Genomic DNA, 8,108 nt, shown 5'->3' with positions numbered 1-8,108 from the left:
CATCTGTTAATTGACACTGAATCTTAGCTATTGTGAATAGTGCTGCAACAAACATAGGAGTGCAGATATCTCTTCAATGTACTATTTTCCTTTATTTTGGGAATATACCCAGCAGTGGGATTGCTGGATCATATGGTAGCTCTGTTTTTAGTTTTTTGAGGAACCTCCAAACTGTTTTCCATAGTGCTTGTACTAATTTACGTTCCCACCAATAGCGTTCGAGGGTTCCCTTTTCTTCACAACCTCACTAGCATTTGTTATTGCTTGACTTTTGGGTAGAAGCCATTTTAACTGGGGTGAGACATGTGTGTCATCCCTGCACAGGGGCCATGCTAATCTACTCTGTGTTGTTCTAATTTTAGTACATGTGTAGCGAGCGCTTGGTTTGAAAACATTTTATTTAAGATTATTGCATCTCAAATTGTTCAAAAGTGAGATTGTGCTGTAATTTTCCTTTCTTATATTTTTCTTGTTTCATTTTGGTATCAAGGTTATATTTACCTCATAAAATAGTTTGAAGGTTTTCCTTCTTTTCCTGTTCTTTGGAATCGTTTGCATGAAGTTGGTTGTCTGTTTTTTGAATGTTTGGTAGAGTTAACTTGTAAAATCACCTGGACCACATATTGTGTGTTTGTGTAGGTGGGGATAGATTTCTAAAACATGAATTTAATTCCTTTAACGATTATTTGTTTATTCAGATCCTCTATTTCTAAGTCAGTTTTTTTGTTTTTCCTTGAGACAGGGTCTTGCTCTGTTGCCCAGGCTGCAGTGCCATGGTCCTCCTGCCTCAGCTTCCCGAATAGCTGGGACTACAGGCATGCACCACTATGCCCTGCTTATTTAAAAAAATTTATATATTTGTAGAGACAAGGTCTCACTCTGTTGCCCAGGTTGGTTTCAACCTCCTGGATTCAAGCAATCCTCCTGCCTCGGCCTCCCAAAGTGCTGGGATTACAGGTATGAGCCACCACACCTGGCCCTTAGTCAGTTTTGGTAAGTGTTTTTGCTCTGTGAAAATGTTTATTTCACCCAATTTATTGGCTAATCTTGCTCATAGTATTTACTTATTATTTTTAAAGTATCTATTGTATCTGTAGTTATTTAATTGCTAATATTATTTATTTGTGCTGTTTCTTACTTTGATCAATCAGATCAAATTTTTGTCTATTGGTATTTTCAAAGAACCAGACTTGATTATCCCTTCTATTGTTTCTTTGTTTTCTATTTTATTAATAGTTGTTCCTTTCTTTATTATTTCCTTCTATTTGCTTTGTATTTACTCTGATTAGTTTATAGAAAATCTTGAATCTGATATTTATTCAATTAATTTCCAGTTTCTTTCAATATATGCTTGTATGACTTTTCCTCTAATTACTGCTTTTAGCTACGTTCCACAAATTTTGACACAAAGAATTTTATTAAGTTATAAATATTTTCTAATCTTCATTATGATTTTTTCTTTGATGCATTTGTTGTTCAGAAGTGTGCTTTTACATTTCCCAAACATATTAGATTTTTCAAATTGTGCTGTTATTGATTTTGAATTTAATTGAATTGTGATGACAGAATGCAGTCTACGTGATATTGGTTCTTGATTTGCTTTGTATTGTAGTACAAAATCAATTTTCAAAATGTTCATGAAGCTTAAAAAATGTGTATTCTGTAGGTGTTGGTTGTGGAGTTGTGCATATGTTCATTAGATTAAACTTACCGTGTTTAATCTACAGCCTAACTTGTTTTTTTGTCTCTTGGATACTTCTATTTCTAATTCAATTTCAAATTCTAATTTCTAAGAGATGTTAACCTCTCCTACTATGCTTGTAGATTTTAAATTTTGTCTTATAATTCTCTCAGTTTTTGCTTTTTATATTTAATTTTTGCTTAATATATTTTGAGGTTGTGTTAACTGGAAGCATATAAGTTCCGAAATGTTCGACCTTTGTGATTATCTCCTTTAATTATAATATAGTGACTAGTTATTCCTTTTTTTCTTAATTTCTATTTTTTTTTTTTTTTTTTTGAGACAGCCCAGGCTGGAGTGCAATGGCATAATCTCGACTCACTGCAACCTCTGCCTCCTGGGTTCAAGCAATTCTCCTGCCTCAGCCTCCTAAGTAGCTGGAACTACAGGCATGAACCACTAGACCTGGCTAATTTCTTTTTTATTTTTAGTAGAGACGGAGTTTCACCATGTTGGCCAGGCTGGTATTGAACTCCTGACCTCAAGTGATCTGCCTGCCTTGGCCTCCCAAAGAGCTAGGATTACAGGTGTGAGTCGCCACACCAAGCCGTGGCTCTTTATTTCTAATAATGCTTTGGACTTAAAATATATTTTGCCAGAGATTGGTTACAACAGCTTTCTTTTGATTAATATTTGCCTAGTTTATCTTTTATCATTAAATAAAAGTTTCAGCTTTTTTGAATCCTTGAGTTTTAGGTGTGGGTCTTTTATAAACAGTACACATACAGCTTTTATTTTTTAATCTAATCAGAGAATCTCTATCTGCTGAGTAAATCCTTTAGCATTTTTTAATGTACTGTGATTACTGATATATTGTATTGATTATCTCATTTTCGTTAATATACATGACATATAGAACTAATTTATATTACTTTTGTTCTTTCTAGTGCTCTGCTTTTCCTCTTTTTTTTTTTTTTTTGAGACGGAGTTTTGCTCTTGTTACCCAGGCTGGAGTGCAGTGGTGCCATCTCAGCTCACTGCAACCTCTGCCTCCTGGATTCAAGCGAGTCTCCTGCCTCAGTCTCCCAAGCACCTGGGACCACAGGCACATGCTACCATGCCTAGCTGATTTTGTATTTTTAGTGGAGATGGGGTTTACCATGTTGGCCAGGCTGGTCTTGAACTCCTGACCCCAGGTGATCCGCCCATCTCAGCCTCCCAAAGTCCTGGGACTACAGGCATGAGCCACTGTGCACAGTCAGCTTTTCCTCTTTTTTTTCCCCCATTTCTTGTCTCCTATTGGGTTGATTTGTTTTTATTTTTTTACCTCTACTAATTTGAAAGCTGTGAATTCTATTTCTATTCTTTTAGTGTTATTCTTAAATGTTTAACATATATATGTATTCTTTACTTAACAAGGTAGCAGTTATTCAACATCTTTATATTTTTCCCAGATAATGTAGGAACTATTTGATACTTGAAGTATGATCATTTTCTTCCTAGCTTACATATTGTTTTAAGTTTTTTAATGTATCTTATTTAAATATCCTTACATTTTGTATTATAAAAATTCATGTTGTTTTATGATGGCATGGCTTATTTAGATTTATCTTGGACTCTACCAGTTTGTTCACTCATTGCTGTTTATTGCTCCTGATTCCTTTTTCTATATTCAGTTTTCTTCTCCCTGAAGTATATCCTTTAGTTCTTTGCACATTGGTATGTAATGGTAACAAACACTCTTTCTTCGTTTAAGCAAAAGTCATTTTCTTCCTTATAACATCTAGCTGGGGATAGAATTCTAGGTTGACCATTATTTTCTTTACGTAATTTGAAAATATTTTCCTTTTTTTTTTTGAGACGGAGTCTTGCTCTGTCGCCCAGGCTGGAGTGCAGTGGTGCAATCTCTGCCTCCTGGGTTCACGCCATTCTCCTGCCTCAGCACCCCCGAGTAGCTGGGACTACAGGCGCCCGCCAGCATGCCTGGCTAATTTTATGTGTTTTTAGTAGCGACGGGGTACGGGGTTTCACTGCGTTAGCCATGATGGTCTCCATCCCCTGACCTCGTGATCCACCTGCCTCAGCGTCCTAAAGTGCTGGGATTACAAGCATGAACCACCACACCCGGCCCATATTTCCCCATCTTATCCTGGCATCTATTGTTGCTGTTGAGAAGTCTACTGTCAGCAAGTACTGGCAATCAGTATTTTTTATCTGTGACTGCTGTTTTTTTCGTTTCTTCTTTTTCTTTTTTCTTTCTTTTTTTTTTTTCTTTTAAGTTTTAAAATATTTTGTTAATGGCGAAAGGTTAGGGAAAGTAGAAGCTTTTTTGGAGGGCATTTTGGCACGGTCTGTCAAAATTTTAAAGCTAGCATTGTTGTTTCCAGGAATAGATTCTGAAGATCTGATTGCACAAGGGCATGGAGCTGTGTGCAGAAGGAAGTTCACGTGGAGTTCTTTGTAATCATCAAACCTGGACCGGACAGGGGGCGGCACGCGCAGGAGCACACTCACTGGGAAGGGTGAGGCGGCTCCGTGACACCACCGGTTCCGTACACCTAAGGAGGAACTCCCCGGCCTGCTGGGCCCTGAGAGGTCCTGGTGAGCAGCCAAGGCCCCTGTCCTCATGCAGGGTTCTGGGAGACACTGGGATCCGTATGTATAAATAGGGGTGCTTTTCTGTTCCAGAGAATACAGGAACTGCCTGCGGTGCGTGAGGAAGCTGCCGCTGATGTGGCCCTAGCCGTCGCACCCAGCCGTGGGGCAGGACATGGCTTCCGTCCTGACCGACTTCCAGGAGAACTGGGAGCCATTCAGGTACTCGTCCTTCTGCCGCTTGGCCGCCAAGGGGCACCCGGAGGCGCTGTGGTGGGACGCGTACTTCCCGGTGATGTGGCCCTGGCCGTCGCACCCGGGGACCGGACACCTGTTGGGCTCTTGATCTTCTTTATCTTCTTTGCTCTGTGCTATCCTGATACCGCTTTTCTTTGCTCTCGGGTAACCTGAAAGGCCTAGTGCCAATCCGGCTTGGAGGCCTCAAGGCCACTTCCCTGAGCGTGCGTCCTCCGGGAAGTCCATCTCCGTTTCCCTTGAATGCGCAGGAACACGTTCTGTGCTGTTTCTCCCGGGGGTGGTATATTACTGATTTTCCCTGGACAGTCCTGGTTTATACCTGGCACCCTTTCAGAATTATGAATAGTGCTCTATTTACTCTCAAAAATATCCTAGTTAGAATGATAAATTTTGTGGCCGTCCTAGGTGGAATTTCTTTTTTAAATATTTATTTATTTATTTATTTATTTATTTATTTATTTATTGAGACGGAGTCTCTCTCTGTCACCCAGGCTGGAGTGCAGTGGCACAATCTTCGCTGACTGCAATCTCCGCCTCCCGGGTTCATGCCATTCTCCTGCCTCAGCCTCCCGAGTAGCTGGAACTACAAGCGCCCGCCACCATGCCCGGCTAATTTTTTTGTATTTTTTTAAGTAGAGACGGGGTTTCACTGTGTTAGCCAGGATGGTCTCGATCTCCTGACCTCGTGATCCACCCGCCTTGGCCTCCCAAAGTGCTGGGATTGCAGGCATGAGCCACCGCGCCTGGCCTGGAATTTCATTTTTACTTCCCTTTCTAAGGATTAATTGTGCTTTCTGCATCTGATGATTCATCAATTCTGGACATTTTAAGCCATATCCTCTTTTTAATAAGTCTATAAATAATAACTTCTGATTTAAAATTGTATATTAAGAAAATAAGTTAATAAACGTATGATTAGATTAATGTATCCTTTTTCTCTTCAAATTGTCTGGCCTGCCAATACCCTTTACAGCTGGCATAGTTACTGTTAAAACACACCAGTTTTATTATGTAAATGGAACTTTTTTGGGCCGTCAGTCTCCAACACTTGCTTCAACCCTTTGTGTGTTTGCTTTTATTGTGTGTCATACATAAATAATACGTAAAACATACGTTAGCTACCACATATGCCTGTAATCCTAGCACTTTGGGAAGCCAAGGCAGGAGAATTGCTTGAGCTCAGGAATTTGAGACCAGCCTGAGCAACTAAAATTAAAATTAAAAGAAAAAAATTAATTTACTAAAATTAAAAAAAATTAGCTGGATGTGATGGTGTACACCTGTAGTCACAGCTACTCGGGGGGTGCTGAGGCGGGAGGATCACTTGAGCTGGGGAGGTCTAGGCTGCAGTGAGTCCTGATTATGCCACTGTACTCCAGCCTGGCAACAGTGCAAAACCTTGTCTAAAAACAAAATAAAACAAAACATATGTTAAAGAATACAGTGCCCAGCACTTTGGTGAACAATTTGAACATTATCTAATGCCTGGGATGCTCCCTTTGGCTGCTGTTTAAGTGCATTCTGTTGCAGTCCCCATGTAACTGCTATTCTGAATTTTATGTTGATTATTTGATTACTCTTCCATATAGTTTTTACCACATGTATTTTAAAACAATTTATTATTATTTCTTCTACTTTTAGAATGTATACAAATGGAATCATATTGTATTATATATATTCTTCAGTGACCTGATTTTTTCTCCTTCAAATTTATATATTTGAAGTTAATTAATGTTGATGAATATCACTGTTGTTCATTTATTTCAGCTGTGGTATAGTAGCCCAGTGTCGATATATCACAATACATAAATCCACTCTACTTATTATGGACACAGAGAATGCTTCCACTTTTTTGGTAATTATATACCTATCACTGGGACTGGGGGTCATAGAGTATATGTGTGTTCAACATTATTAATTAGTACCTAACAACCAGTGGTGATATCAGTTTCCATTCCCATTTGCAATATTTGAATTTCTTTTGCTTCACACGCTCACTAGCACTTGGGACTGTCAGTGCTTTAATTGTTGCCCAATTGGTAAGCGTGGAATGGTAGGGCATTGCGTCTGTTCGTTTAAACTTTTAATTTAGGCTTTGTGATTTTAATGTGCATTTCCTTAATTCTCAATTGTGTTAAGCATATTCTCATGTTTATTACACATTTGTCTTTGATCTTCAGTGGAATTCCGGGTTTTCATCTATTTCCTTTGGGGCTATTTTTCTCTTTCTTATTGATTTATAAGCATTCTATGTTCTGGAAATTAATCCTTTGTAATGTGTGTTGCAATTGTCATCTCCAAGTTTGTGTCTTGTTTTTTCTCATTCTTTATGAAGTCTCTTGAAAACCAGAAGTTCTTAATTACTTCATGTACTTTCTTTCTTTCTTTCTTTCTTTTTTTTAGAGTTGAGGTCTCACTCTGTCACCCAGGCTGGAGTGTAGTGCTGTGATCATGGCTCACTGCAGCCTCGAACTTTTAGGCTTAAGTGATCCTTTTACCTCAATCTCGTGGGTAGCTGACGTTATGTGCGAGCCTCTGTGCTCACCTGACCATTTTTTTTTTTTAAAGGTAGGTGCCGTTTTGTCCCTTATTTAATAAGTCTCTCTCTACCCTGAGGACCTAAATTATGAAATTATTATTCTGTATTATCCTATATCATGTCCTAATTTTTGTTATAGTTTCACCTTTCACATTTGTGTTTAAGCTACTTTAAATGGATTTTTATGTAGGGCATGCAGGAGGAATAAATTTTAACTTTTTTCCATATGGACAACCAATTGTGCTGGTATCATTTGTTGTGGTCCATCCTTTTCCTATTAAACTATAACATCTGTTCTGTCATAAATCCAGCTTCCGTATATTTTAGTTCACCTGGGCTGCTATCACAAAATACCATAAACTGGGTAGCTTAAAAACAACAGAAATTTATTTCCCATAGTTCTGGAGGCTGGGAAGTCCAAAATCAAGGCGAATTTGGTGTCTGGTGAGGGCCTGCTTTCTGGCTCTTAAATGGCAGCTTCTTGCTGTGTCCTCACATGGTAGAAGAGGTGAGGGTTGTCTTGCAGGCTTCTTCTTATGAGAGCACTAATCCCGTTCATGAGGGTGCCACCTCCTTGACCCCATCACTTCCCAAAGGCCCCACTTCCCATCACCTTGGGGAGGAAGATGTCAATGTATGCATTTTGGGGGGATAGAAACATTTAGACCACAGCACCGTATCTACCTACATTTGTTTCTGGGCTTTTTCTTCTATTTCATCAGTCTACTCTTGCACCAATATCATACTTTTTTTTTATTACTGTAATTTTGTCTTGATGGCTGGTAGGGCAGCCTTTATTTTCATATCTAGTAGGGCAAATCTTCCCCTCTTGTTCTTCTTCAAGAATGACTTGGGTTTTTTGGCCCTGTCATCTTTCCTACATATTTGATTGATTGGTTGATTGATTGATTGATGATTGATTGAGATGGAGTCTCTGTTGCCCAGGCTGGAGTGCAGTGGTACAATCTTGGTTCACTACAACCTCCATCTCCCAGGTTCAAGCAATTCTTGTGCCTCAGCCCTCTGATTAGCTGG

General features: G+C 39.1%; 1 pseudogene; it reads right to left on the bottom strand.

The window, feature by feature from the left end:
- Positions 1-279: 279 nt before the first annotated feature.
- LOC119621964 (U6 spliceosomal RNA) lies at positions 280-393 on the bottom strand (annotated as a pseudogene).
- Between the last annotated feature and the right edge of the window lie 7,715 nt (positions 394-8,108).

This window comes from Chlorocebus sabaeus, chromosome 16 (assembly GCF_047675955.1).
Source record: "Chlorocebus sabaeus isolate Y175 chromosome 16, mChlSab1.0.hap1, whole genome shotgun sequence".
Lineage (NCBI taxonomy): Eukaryota > Metazoa > Chordata > Mammalia > Primates > Cercopithecidae > Chlorocebus > Chlorocebus sabaeus.
The sequence above is the reverse complement of the archived record's forward strand: the minus strand, read 5'-3'. Positions and strand labels throughout refer to the sequence as shown.